The sequence below is a fragment of the Triturus cristatus genome, chromosome 8 (genome assembly GCF_964204655.1).
Source record: "Triturus cristatus chromosome 8, aTriCri1.1, whole genome shotgun sequence".
Taxonomy (NCBI): domain Eukaryota; kingdom Metazoa; phylum Chordata; class Amphibia; order Caudata; family Salamandridae; genus Triturus; species Triturus cristatus.
The window spans coordinates 129465107-129479085 of NC_140591.1; the positions used below are offsets into that span (position 1 = coordinate 129465107).

Here is a 13979-nt window from a genome sequence, read left to right on the forward strand (position 1 = left end):
GTCTCTTTCTAAAATCCTGAGTCTAACTCAGTTCAGTGATTGCCTTCCGATGTATTCTTTGGCTGTGCATTTGTTGACAAATTTGCCAGTGCCACAGTGAGTGCTCTGCACAGAACAATGCAGGAGACATCTACCTCAGAGCAGGGCTCATAGAAGCATTTCACATCTGCTGCAGGCACAGTCCAGGGCTGAACTGGGGGAGGTTAAAAGACCCCAGGGCTGGTTTCTGAGCTGCACCAATTTGTGGTCATCTCTGATTTATTAGGTCGAGCATTCAAGACCTCTTTTATATACTTCAGTATATACTTGTATGTGTAGTTACATTGTGGGCTCTGGAGATCAGCCCTAGGACTTGTCTGCTTCTGCTTAGGGACTTTTTTTCTGTTCAACTGCCTCTATTTAACTGTCTTGATAGAAAACGACCAGTAGAGGTCAGTAAAATATCAGAATCACTTAGCATTCTCTAGATTCCAGTCCATAGAAATTGTCTTCCATGAGCACCCGTAGACAATAATATTTTTTTCAAATGTTGTATTTTCACCGAAGACCCTGATTTTATATTAAAATATTAAAAACAGAGCTTTGGACTATACCATTTCCCGCTGAAAGGCAATATTTCTCTTCATGTGTTCCCATTTCTGGCGTGTCACTCAGTTTGGTGCTTACTTTCCCTCCATGTTAAAGAACAGTAGATGTTTCAGCACCCAGGCTAATGTGCTGCATAGCTAAATACATATAAGGTCTCAAAGGGAGAGCATTTAGCCTTATGGCTAGAGCGGTCGACCTCGAAACTGGGGAACGGGGTTCGAGTCTCGGCAACGATGCTCAACATCCTGTGATTCTGGGCAAATCACTTAGGGGCATATGTATGAACATCCCGTTTAGCGAATCTCAAATTGCGATATTTTGCGATTTGCAGTTTGAGATTCGCAAATCGGGGTGTATTTAAAAATTCGCTAATGTTTAGCTATTACCAAAAATTCGCAAAAAATTCGCTGAAACATGGTTTGCGATTCCTTAATAGCGAAATTCGCAGATTAAGAAATCGCAAAAGCGGAAATCTGCTATACAGGTGCAGCCTGATGACATCACAACCAGGAAGTGGGAGTGATTTGCTGCACCTGATTGCCTGAGCCACAGTCAGAGGCTGTTTGGAGAGTGTGATGAGTCATCACAGGAGAGAAAAAACCCCAATGGAGTCCCAGAAGCAACATGAGGGCAAGGAGGGTGAAAAGAGGAAGAGAAAACACAAATTCTCTGACAAGGAGCAGGCGGTCCTCCTAGAGGAGATGGTATGCAGCCATGAGCTCCTCTTTGGGAAAAAGGCACTGAGAGTCCCAGAATCAAGGAAAAGAAAGATTTGGCTGGACATTCAAGAGAAAGTTAAGGCTGTGGGTGTTACTCATCGCACTGTTGAAGAATTGCGCAAGCGATGGTATGATATGCGGCAAAGGTCTAAGGAGAGGGTGGCAGCCAGACTCACGGAGGCCAACAAGACTGGGGGAGGATCATCCACATCAGCAGAGCCAACACCCCATGAGGAGCTTGTGAAGTCCACCCTCCTGCCTGAGAGCGTCTGTGGAGTGGCTGACATTGACAGCTCCGCTCCTGCATCCAGCAGCCAAGGTAAGATGCATGCAAAATATATCTGCCCTGATCCCCATCCCATGCACACTTTCACGAATGCGCAAAATATACACAACACATGTCACTCCGGTCCAATTCTTACAGCAAACACATCAATGCATCATGGGAGTTGTAGTAAGATGTATGACAGTGTGTCCATGACACATAGGAAATCAAATGCAACATGTGGGTCGGTGATAAGGGAATAAGACAGTGTCAGAAGTTAGCCAAGACAAACTGTAGATACTTTATTGAGTGCAAAATGCAGACAATGACACAAACTCATGTATTCCCCATTACATCCACAGCACAATCCAGGGCACTTGATGACAGTGCAGAGGGAGATGAACTTGCAAATCCTGAGGACCAGCATGATGATGGGGACTCAAGTGAGGAGACAGATCACACAACAATCATGCGCAGGAAGCGCACACATGTGTCCCCACTGCCTCCATTGGAGGATGATATAGAGCCCACAGGCGAGGAGAGTGATCAAAGAGAGGCAAGGCAGGGTGTGTCCCACATGCGGAGGCAGGAAACCCCACGAATGAGTGTGGCAGCAATGGAAAGACGCAGGTCAAGGCCCAGGAGCAACACTGCCACCGATGAAGAGCACACAGTATTTGAAGGTCTTGAAAACAGCATGCTGCAAGTACTGCGTCTGCAATATAAATCATTGCGCTCCATTAATAGGCAGCTCTGCACACTCAACATGAATCAGCGCTACATGGGGGAGGGCATCATGGCCATGTGACACCCTGAAGCAAAACCAAGACGCCAGTGACAGGGCTGCCCAACGTGCCAATGCACGGCTGCATAACTACACGGTGAACTGCCTCTGTACCACCACCAGCTATTTGACACGTCGCAGCATTACCATGCAGTTCGAAATGTCACACTGCTGTCAGGACATTGCAAGAGGGCTGGAACAGGTCACCAGTGCAGTTGAGCAAATGCAGACGGCCAACTCAGGTGGCACCGCACTCATGGTCTCTGGGGAGAGCAAGGAGACCTCAAGTAGGAGTAGCATCACATCTACATTGCCTGAAGCAAGAAGGCGCAGTGCCAGACAGGGTGCAGTACCTAGGAACTCCACGGAGGGCACTCAGCCTGGATCGCAAACAGCACCAATCCGTCACCGGAGGAGGTGAACTGTACAGTGACACATTTGCGTCAATAGGTGATGCAACCCAGCCATGCATATTGAACACTTTCTTGTGAACTACCTGCACTGCGTGCATAACATGTGCTGGGTGCAGCAACAGTGAATGCTTTTGAAGTGTGAATAAACACAGCACAGATTACAATCATTTTTTTGGCTCATGTCATCATTACTCACCTAGAAGTAGTTTTGCGTGATCTCAGTCCGTCTCTGACGTCCGGCAGCTGCCCCGACTCCTGATGCTTGTCTGCCAGGGGGAGCAGGGCAATCGTCATCCGATGTGTCTGTATCAGTCACATCAATTGTGGTGCCTTGCCTCATAGCCATGTTATGGAGCATTGCACAGCTTGCCACGATTTTACAGCAGGTCTCAGGGCTGTATTGCAGTGCACCTCCACTTTTATGCAGGCATCGGAACCGGCTCTTTAGGATTCCAAATGTACGCTCTATGACGCAGCGTGTAGATCTGTGTGCCCTGTTGTATCTCCTCTCAATTCCATTGGCTGGATCCAGGTACGGGGTCAGGATGAAGTCCCGCACTGCAAAGGCACTGTCACCTGCAGGGATAGACACAATAGGTAAGTCAATTTCCCCCCCCTCAGGAGATGTAGTGGATGTATGGATGTGTGCCATGTATTTACCTAGCAGGTATCCCTCGCCAAACTCTCCAGCACTCAGACGTCTGTGTATCCCACTATGTCTAAAGATGAAAGAGTCATGTGTACTGCCAGGGTATTTGGGTACAATGTCATTGATGATATACTTAGCATTGCACATAATCTGTATATTCAGGGAATGGTAGCATTTACGGTTTCTGTAGACATATTCAGTTGCTGATGGGGGTGTGATGGCCACATGGGTCCCATCGATGCAGCCAATGACGTGGGGGAAACAGGCAATCTGGTAGACGTCAAGTTTTGTTTGCTGTAATGCCTGTTGGGTGCTGGGGAAGTATATGTGATGTGATAGCCTTTGTAGCATTGCATCTAGAAAGGCATGGAAAAAGCGCAACAGGGCACTTAGTGACACCCCGCCAACCTCCGCTATGACCCCTTGAAAACTCCCTGAGGCCAGGAGGTGCAGGGAGCACAGGACCTGCACATGGGTGGGTATTGTTTGTATCCTGCATGTTGGGTGTTCCAAATAGGGTTTCATCTCCTCAATCAGGTCCAATATGGTCTGTGGGTGCAGCCTGCACTTGTCATGGATGTCCTCTTCAGTCTGCTGGAACAGAGTGATGCGCAGCCTGAAGATACGTTCCTGTCTCATTCTCCTCTGTGCAAGAGCCCGAATACGCAGCCTCCTGGCTATCACAAACAGTGCTGCCATTATGGAAGGATCTGTTGCATTGTGGGCTGGTTTAAGTACCTTGCACCTGGTTACCACCTGCATGCACTTGGTGTTAATTGCGATTTCTTAATTTGCAAATTTATAAATGTCGCAATTTGCGAATTTTTCATACATGTACTTGCGATTTCTCAGATTGCGATACCCTGTTTGCGTATTTCGCTATTTAGGAATTCGCAAGGATATTCGCAGAATTTTGGTTTCGCAGATTTAGAAATCAATTTTTGCGATTTCTTGGTTTGCACTAGGAATGTGTCTCATACATCTCAAATAGCGATTTTTTATTTGCAAACGCTGTTTTTTGCGATTCGCAGCATTTGCGAATAAAAATTTGTTTCATACATATGCCCCTTGATCTCCTAGTGCCTAACAAAAATGAATGTTTCCATCTGTAATGAAACTGGTACTCATGTAAAGCGCTCGGCTACCCGATGTCTTGGGTCTTGTTCGCACTATATAAAACTCTAAAAAAAAGAAAAGGCAAGACCGATTGTATTGCAAATGAGCGTCTACATTGTATTTGACACTGCTACGCTCCTCTTGCAACTTATTCTGTTTTTTTCATATTGTGAATCCCAAAATCCCTGAAACCATAAAACAGACGTCAGAAAAATGAACAAATAGTAGTTTCTCGCCAAACATGGTGCAACAATTTCATTTTGTATTATCTTTAGTTTAGCTCATTTTATTAGATTAAACCCATCACATCTTTTAATGAAAATTTGTGTACACAACTCTGTTCTGTAAACAGCAAATGTACAAGCATTTCCTATTTTGAGCCCAAAAGAGCCATGCAACGCTGCTTTGAGTGGCTTCGAGTGGCTCCAAAAATATGGAGTAACGCATTAGCGGCTGGCATGGGTGGCAGGGTGGGTAAGAGGAGCGGGCAGCAGGCTCATGGGGCACAATGATACATTTTTTAAAAAGTCAAAAAAATATACTTGCCCAGCCGCCGGGTCTCGGTCTCCGCTCTTGCTCTCTTCAGACTCCATGAAACACAGCCGGGCTCCCCTGGCCAACCACAACATTGGTAAGCACCCAGGCTCCCTTGACCAATCACAACACTACTATGCAGCGTTGTTATTGGTCGGAGCACAGTGGTTTGGAGTTCAGCCAGGGACTGGGGCCTGACCATGTTCTCCATGCAGGTTGTCATACAGCCTGCATGGAGAACAGGGAAAGTGAGCATGACTGTTTTGGGTGGCCTAAGAGGGCTGACCAAACAGCCATTGTGCACTTAGGAGGGTTCGACCACTCCTCTCCTGCTCTGAAACCTGCCCCACCCCCTCACGCTAAGCGAGTGCAGCAGAAGCACAAAATAAAATGATAATTAAATTATCATTTTATTTTTTTATTTTTTTTCTGCTTCATGGCCTTGGGTCGACGCTCCTACATCTTAGCCGGACCATCCTTGGAGTAACGCAACGCAGAGCAAATCACTATGTTGCATTACTCTGACTTGTGTAGGCGTTCCATGGGCATTGCATGGGTGTTTCCATGCAACTCCCATGGTTTTTAACACATTCTCAGATTTACAAAACCTTGTAAACCTGGGAATGTGCCAAAAAGATTTGCCTCCCCAGGGGAGGCATAACGAGGAGAAATATGTTTATTTCTCCTCGTCTTTTCCTCAATGTGTGCAGTATTCTTCACAAAACAAACCTGCCTACAACACAGGCACCCTTGCACTACAGTGCAAGGGTGCCTGTGTTGGTGCTAGGCTGCCAAATGGGCAAGTGGAAAGGACAGTAGTGCACCGTATTGGATAAATATGGTGCATTCTTGCCCTTTCCCTGTGACGCAGGGCTATGCAGCAATGTGACTTGCTGCACTGCCCTGCTCCACAAAGGTCACAAATATGGCCCTACGTTCTAGATTCACACACATTTTTCCAAGTTTGCAACAGTGCAAATTGGAAAAAATGCATTTGGATAGTTCATAAAGAGGACCCACTCATGCACCAAAAACGCTGCAAGCGAGTAAGCTGCTGTGTGTGCATGCATCTAATCAAATCTGATCTTGGGGCGTGTCAGAGTGTGCGGCTAGCTCACTCAGATCTCTTAAAGATGGATGTGCTTAAATCTGCGCCTGAAAGACCTCTCCTTCCCCTGCTGCTGTCATTCACTAATGCAGGCTGCATCAGTGACGGCAACGTTTAGAAAAGGGGTAGAAATGCCAGCTGCCTTGCACACTCTGTACCTCACTGTTCATGGAATGCATGGAGCAGTGGAGTAAAGACAATTGCAATTCTAATCTCAATTTAGGGTGGAAACTAAATTTAGTTTAGTGCCATCAATGTCAATGTCATATTTATGCATTGTAATGTGTGTTGTGGTTGCAGATTTGTGAACCTGGTGACATCAGCGGGCTGCCGTGATGAGTACTCCCAGAGCTGCTGGGAGTCAATGCATAATAGGAGTTTATGCATAACAGAGCAATGGACAATGTGGGCACAAAATATTTGAATACAAAATCTAACACTAAGTCGTCTGCACGCTTTTACCTGATGCATTTGACTCCTGATAGGCTTGGGGAGGGGAAAACTAGACCGGACAGGAATTCACCGCGAGATCCGAAGCAGCGCATTGTTGGTCACCGCTCTAGCTTCCCGCTCATGAGTGACCTCTCAAATGGGGCCACGGCGTTGTGCAAGTTGGACTGACATTTTTGTCAAGGCTGCACAGAATTGTTCTTAACTGTTTTGATGATCTTTTAAAAATGTTATTACTTTTACGCTCCTTTAAAACTGTTCTAACTTTAATTTGAATAACTCACCTGAATAGGCTTTTTAAAATTGCATTTTTGCATCCTGCTCTTGTACTGCTGCATTGAATTTGGGCACTCTGATTTACTGTGTACTAGGTTGTGTCACGTGTGCAGGTTTTTACCTGATGCACTTGACTCCTGATAGGCTCCGGGGGGAGGAAACTAGGCCGGACAGGAAGTCACCGTGATTGTTGGTCAGCGCTCTAGCTTCCCGCTCATGGGTGACCTCATAAACGGGGCTGCAATGTGGCCGCGCAGCCGGCATTCCGCTGGCACGCCTTGGCGAGCCCATCTGTGCCCGTCTGGCTTGAGACCAGCCCTCGCCGCGCTGCCTGTTGCTCCCCCGGTGGATGCTCATGCTGGTCAAGGGAACAACTCCTAAGCATGAACACTAAGGCTTGTAAATTCACATTCACACACGATCACGTGATGGCTAACCAGCAAACGGTCTGCAGCTTGTGCCCTAAATACTTTAGAGACACGACCCTTGAAACACAAGGACGCCTCGCCACTGAGCTCCTCCCCAACTGCTGATGCTCAGGGAGCTCCTCTCCAACTGCCGATGCTCAGGGAAACACCGCCCCTATTAGGGCCTGCCTGTTCAACTGCAGATCCCTCCCCAAACATGCAGATGACATCTGGCTCTCCCTGGAGGTAAACTCTTGGGTCCTAATGTTTCTAACCGAAACTTGGCTCAGGGAAAGCTCTAATCCTGACCTCACACTTGCTATTTCGGCTGGTGGGTGGAAATAGAGGTGGACATAGGACCGGAGGTGGGGTAGCTATTATCATTAGGGAGGTCTGGAAAATCTCTTATAGGAAGATTGTACACACAGGGATCTTAGAGGCCATGTTCTTCTGCGTTAAGATTGCATTTGATCTTTTGCTGGCCGGGATCCTAGTCTACAGACCCACTAACACTCCGGCATGCCACCTAGTTGAACGCTGCGATATAGCATCTGACCTCACCCTTAAATTAGCTAGGTTCACTATCCTGTGGGACTTTAATATCCATATGGATAATGACATATGCACTACTGCTAATCAGCTGGCCGAAACTCTGAGGGGACTCAACCTGGCACAGCTGGTCACCGCCCTACACATATTGCCAGACATACACTTGACCTCATCTTTTCTAATGATCTCAACCTGAGAGTTGCTGTCCCCCTACCACTCACATGGTCGGACCACTTTTAATTACCCTTAAGCTTCAAGCTGACGCACCGCGGTTCCAGACAGCAGCAAGCCGCTAAGTAAAAGAGAAAATGGCACAATATCACTAGTGATAGTATGACACCTGCACTCTTAACGATCCAACTCAAGTTATCAGGGAACTCAGACGAGGATGTAGTGAGTTTCAACAGCTGGGTGGTAAAGGCTCTAGACATTGTGGCCCCCTACAGATTAGTTACCTCTACCAGGAAGAGACCATCCGCCCCATGGTTCTCCCCCGCGCTCCGAGTGGAGAAAAGCTTTTATAAAAAATTAGAACGCACTTGGAGACAATGCTACAACTCTGAGGCCAAGCTTGCATACAGAAAAGCCCCCAAAAAATTCCACAAGCTTAAACGCAGCACCATGAAAGATTACTTTGCCCACAAGATCAAACTAGCGAAAACTCGTCGAAAAAACTTTAAAAAATTGTTCAAGTCTTTGGTAATCCTGCTGCTCTTGTTAGTACCGTACGGCCTACTGCCTCCCACTGTACTGGGTTGTCTGATTTTTTCCAGAATAAAATCCAATCCATCTATGACACCTGCCCTTCCAACCTGTCCCCGCCCGAGCATGATGCCTATTCGGATAACTCTGAGGTGCGGACCGAATTTCTTCCTTTTTCTCTCAATGACTCCTTAAAACATCTATTAGCTTGTAAATCTGGCTCACCTGGTGAGCCCTGCCCTGCTCAGATTTTTCAATTCCTGGCCACCTGCATTAATACCCCTTTGAATCAGATCTGGAATGCCGCCCTGCAGTATGGAAACAGGCTTTGCTACTGCCAATCCTCATGAAGCTGGATGCTGACCCTGCAGAATATAATAACTTCCAACCTATCCCTCTTCTGCTGGTTCTGGCAGAAAGTCATGAGAAACTGGTCCAGAGTCAACTTTCAGAATTTCTGGAATCTAAAAATCAATTCCACGACTCCCAATCCGGCTTTAGAGCAGACTATAGCATGGAAACCGCCCTCCTAGAAGTGTCCGAGAGTGTTCGCGAGACTATCGACCAGGGCAATGCAGCCATGCTCGTGCTACTGGACCTGTCCACGGCCGTCGACACGGTGGCCCATTCGATTCTCTTGGAGCGGATAAAGTGCCTAGGCATTCAGGGCATTGTCTTGTCCTGGATCCGGTCCTTTCTGAAGAACCGGACACAGCAAGTATTTCTCCGGCCCTACATGTTATCCCAGAAACCCTTGTTATGTGGGGTCCCCCAGGGCTCCACACTGAGTCCTCTCCTCTTCAACGCCTACCTCCTGCCACTCGCTGCATTGGTTGAATCCTGCGGTGTAAAGGGGATTTCCTATGCGGATGAAACCCAACTGGTGTTCTCTTTCAAAGATCAATCAGAGGCTGCATTTGCCAACTTTAGAAGGGGTCTGAGTAACATCTCTGCTTGGATGACTCATAACTATCTTAAGCTGAACTCAGATAAAACCGAGATGCTCTTCATCAAACAGCAGGCGCCCCCTCCGCTACGTTCTGGTGGCCTCAAGAACTGAATCCCCCTCCCGAGCCAGTGGACTCGTTCGACAATGAGCTCTCTTAAATCTCAGATTAGGCAAGTCTCTTCCTCCTGTTTTGGGAAGCTTTGAACTCTGAGGAAATTCCTCCACTTCCTCCATTTTGACTGCAGAAGGACGGTAATCCACGCCCTCATCACTTCTCACCTGGACTACGCCAACGGCCTCTATTTGGGACTCCCCGCCAATCTGACCCGCAGACTCCAAATGATCCAGAACTCTGCATCCAGATTGATATGCAAGGTACCTTATTGTCACTCTATCACCCCCCATTTGAGAGACCTCCATTGGCTGCCCGTCATCAGGCGCATAGAATTTAAGGCACTCACCCTGGGGCACAGAGCCACCAGGGGCCAAGGTCCGGCTTACCTGAGAGCCAGACTTCAACATTACCATCATGACAGGGCACTGAGATCTAACCATCTGCGGCTCCTCACCATTCCTCGCTTTTGCAAGGCGAGGACAGGAGGCAGAGCTTTCTCTGTCAGGACCACAAAAATATGGAATGCCTTGCCACTCTCTCTCCGCCTGACTGAAGCGGAACCTGCTTTCCGACGAGCTCTAAAAACCTGGCTCTTAAACTACCCCTAAATCCACTCACTGTGCATCTGTTTCAGTCGTCCGCATTAGCGCCGGGACAGCTCTGTTGGGGGAGCCGTGCGCTCTACAAATATCCAAATAAATAAATAACAAGCAGTAGGTCTGGTGTTGGCTGCCAGCCTATTTGCTTTCTCAGTGATCATTTTTTTGTTCACAAAATGCATTTTGTAGTGCATTTAGTAGTATGACAATAAAACTACTCATGTACTACAAAATGCTATATTCAAATCTCTGTGCAGATTCGCAGGAAGATGGGAAATATTTAACACTAAGGGGGAGGGACTTTGTGAGGAATAAAGAGTACAGGAAAGGGAGGGGTACAACCTCACCTGCAAAAGAGTAAGCCTATTGCTATTCACAAACTACACTTCTAAAATTACTAGAGCCAAAAAGGACCAAAAAGAGCTGTAACTGTGCTACAGCTTAGGCCTGGAGAAAGTGCAGCACCACAAATGGTCGTCACTGGTATTGCAAAACCCTCCTTTAGGACATAATATTAAAACTAATTAATTTATTTAAACTTCTAAAAAATATATATAAATGTATTTTAATTTCAAAACTTTCATATCTGTTATATATTTTTTTATTTTACAAATAATGTAATTACCTTTTTAATGTATAAATGAATGTGAAGTTATTTTCTTAAAAATGCAATTGCATTACATGATACCTGTACATGATTGTATGAACTTAATATATACTAAATAAGCATAAACATTTTACATTCTGTGGAATTTTTTACATAAATCTTTGAAAAATAATGTAATTTAATTCTACTATCAAAATATGTAATCCAAAATTGAAATGAATAGTGCTGTAATACTGTTGTAGCATTGCATTTACTTTCAGAGACTTTTAAAATCAATTTATAACATTAATTAACATTAAACTTCAAAATAAAAAAATTACATTATATTTTTTAACTTTATTAAACCTTAAAACTTTTCCTCATATTTTAACATAGGGAACTCTCCACCCCGATTGAGAAGGTATCTGCCATGTGTGCAGAAGGTAACATATGGTCATAAAAAGACTGCTAGTCATAACTTTACAGTTGTATGTCATGTGTAAACCTTCTCCACCCCCTGTTTTCTGGGATAGGACATTTAAGTCTACAATTTTAAGTAACTTTACATTCAGCAATGGTCAGTGAATAGCCAAAAGTAGTGAAGTTACTCAAATGCTTAAAGTAAACTTATATAAATGTACTATTGTGTTAGTTTACTTTTGTGAACAGCCCCTTTGGGATGTGTATGCTCTCCTTGTGGAAGAGCAGAATGCTGTCACTCAGGGTGAAGTTAACCATTGACTGTAGTGGGCTGACCCATTGCCCTTTGCTCTTTGTGTAGTGGGTGGAAGAAACATGTGAATGACAAAAGAACAGGGTAATGTATATAGGGGTTGGTTGAAAGTCCCTATAGGTAAGTATTATTGCCCTTTTCACAAAGGTAAACTTATTTGTGATTAAATCCTACTCTTACAACTTGTAGAAAATGTACTACTCTAGGTTGCTCACCATTTAACAACATAAAATTACTACAAAGTGCATGGTTACATGTCTCCACCCAATGAATTCAGGTCGTGGCACCTAATTTAAAAGTGTAAAATTTATACTTGTAACTATTCACACGTATGCAGAGATCTCCAACACCAAGGCAGATATCTCTCTATGGTAAAGTATAGGGAAAAATGTTAAAGTTATTAGCATCGTTTGTTATCGCTAAATATTAATGCTAATTAATTTAAAATATTTATTATTTTGTATTTAATAAATTAAAATGTTCTTATCTTTTTAAAAAGGCACCTAAAGTATACAATTTACATTTATTTAATATGTAGTGAAAATTAATAAAATGTATGAACAGAATCATTAAAATAATTTAATTATTTGTATCATATTTACATTAATATTTGCATAAAAAAGGTTAACATACTTTACAGTGAACTAATAATTATGATATATATGTATATTTTTTAACATTCGTTATTTATTATTTTCAAAAGTTAATTTAGTTTAGCATTCGTTTTTATGTGGTACTAATTGACGTTGTTTCCTCCATTATTTTCTATTGGAGAGCGTTGCAGTACCAGTAATTGGCCATATGTGGCGCTAGACTAACAGCAGGTCTTAGCTGGAGTAGATTTACAACTGTTTTGTGTCTTTTTGGTTGTAAAACTATAGAGTTGCAGTTTGTGAATAGAAATGGGCTTAATCTTTTTCGATGAGTGCACAACCTTCCCTAAACCCCTACATACTCCTTCCCTAACCTCTTCCATTTTGTAGTAAGTGTTCTCTATTTTCCAGCCACTTCCCCGTCCCTCTCACATTAACTTCTAAAATGTATAACTACTTGCATGGCGATCTGAACAGTCAGGGTGAAACCCTCTACACATAAAGGTTTGGAGAGGTTGCGTCATAGCCGTAGACCTGTTGGTTTGTAAACACCATTTTTTACAACATTGGTAGTACTACTAACATACTACAAAACCTACTAAAAATGTAGAGTGCCTATAGGCCGCACTATATACAAATATACAAATATTATTAGTAAAACCAAAAGGTCTTGGCTAACGCCAGACCTAAAAAGTACCCTCTATAACCAATGGAGGTGCCTTGAAGTGCCTTAAGATCCACCCATGGCGCAATAGTTCAAACTGCTAAATCCATTTATGTGCATGTACTTATTTATTGCACCCAACCGCCCATGCACAGCAAGAGCAGATGAAGCCCTCTTCATGCAGGTCCCTGCCTTCCAGTCATCCTGCAGCAATTTCTAGAGTTGTGTGTGTCTTCTTCACCTGCATGACCCCCGGAGCTCCTGCTGTTTCTACCTTCCCACTCTCTTCCTGCTGCCGGTGTTCCATAATGGATTGCTCCCCTCGGCTATGCGCTCCCCCTAAGCATGCGCGCATGCGTATTTCTTTGGCGCACGCGCGTATGCATCAACAGTACACCAGGCTATCAGGATCTGCTCCCCAGGGCAGATTTTAACGCGCATGCGCGGAAGCATTAGCCTGCGCGCACGCGTGCGCCATAAATCCTCCTTGACGGCTACTACTACCAATTACATTGCCCAGCTATTTCACTTCTTCCGCGCTACCCTCCCACCCCTCTCGAAACTTCTCGATGCATCAGTACGAACCTCGGCCACATTTCTACACTCTTGTACTCGGTAAACAGAATAAATTATATTTATATTTTACTTCAATTTCAAGGTGAGTTATATTTCGTTTTTACTTCTTTTTATTGTTTTTCCTGAATTGTGATGAATCTAAGTTACTTTGTGCTTATTGTGAGTTGTGGCTTTTCTCACCTGCATCTCATCAATGTCGTATTTTTCTGACATTTGTTGTCTACTCTTTGTTTTCCCTGGGCTTTGGAATGGCTTTTCTCACCTGCTTCTCATTAATGTCGTATTTTTCGGACATTTGTTGTCTAGTCTTTGATTTCCCTGGGCTTTGGAAATAGTGCACCGATCCTATTGTTACTGCAATCTCCAGATTGATTTTTATTCACACCCAAACACATTAGCGCCACCTTTACAGAGTTACCCAGTGAAGCGCTATGCTTGGCTTTGTTTTCCCTGAGCTTTTGAAATAGTGCACCGATCCTATTGTTACTGCAATCTCCAGATTGATTTTTATTCACACCCAAACACATTAGCGCCACCTTTACAGAGTTAGCCAGTGAAGCGCTATTTTTGTTGTCTTTGCTTTGTTTTCCCTGGGCTTCGGAAC

The 13979-nt window shown here is 44.5% G+C and overlaps 2 long non-coding RNA genes across 2 annotated transcripts in view; one reads left to right on the top strand and one right to left on the bottom strand.

The window, feature by feature from the left end:
• Nucleotides 1-1949: 1949 nt before the first annotated feature.
• On the bottom strand, nucleotides 1950-13126 carry LOC146801682 (uncharacterized). The gene is made up of 3 exons (XR_014968061.1): nucleotides 13041-13126; nucleotides 2966-3345; nucleotides 1950-2287 (listed from the first exon to the last, which is right to left on the bottom strand). It is a non-coding gene; the product is annotated as an uncharacterized LOC146801682 (long non-coding RNA).
• A 197-nt stretch (nucleotides 13127-13323) lies between these two features.
• The window catches only part of LOC146801683 (uncharacterized), a 308613-nt gene continuing 307957 nt past the window's right edge, over nucleotides 13324-13979 (top strand). Inside the window, exon 1 of the long non-coding RNA XR_014968029.1 lies at nucleotides 13324-13457. This is a non-coding gene — a long non-coding RNA (uncharacterized LOC146801683). The remainder of the gene's footprint in view (nucleotides 13458-13979) is intronic.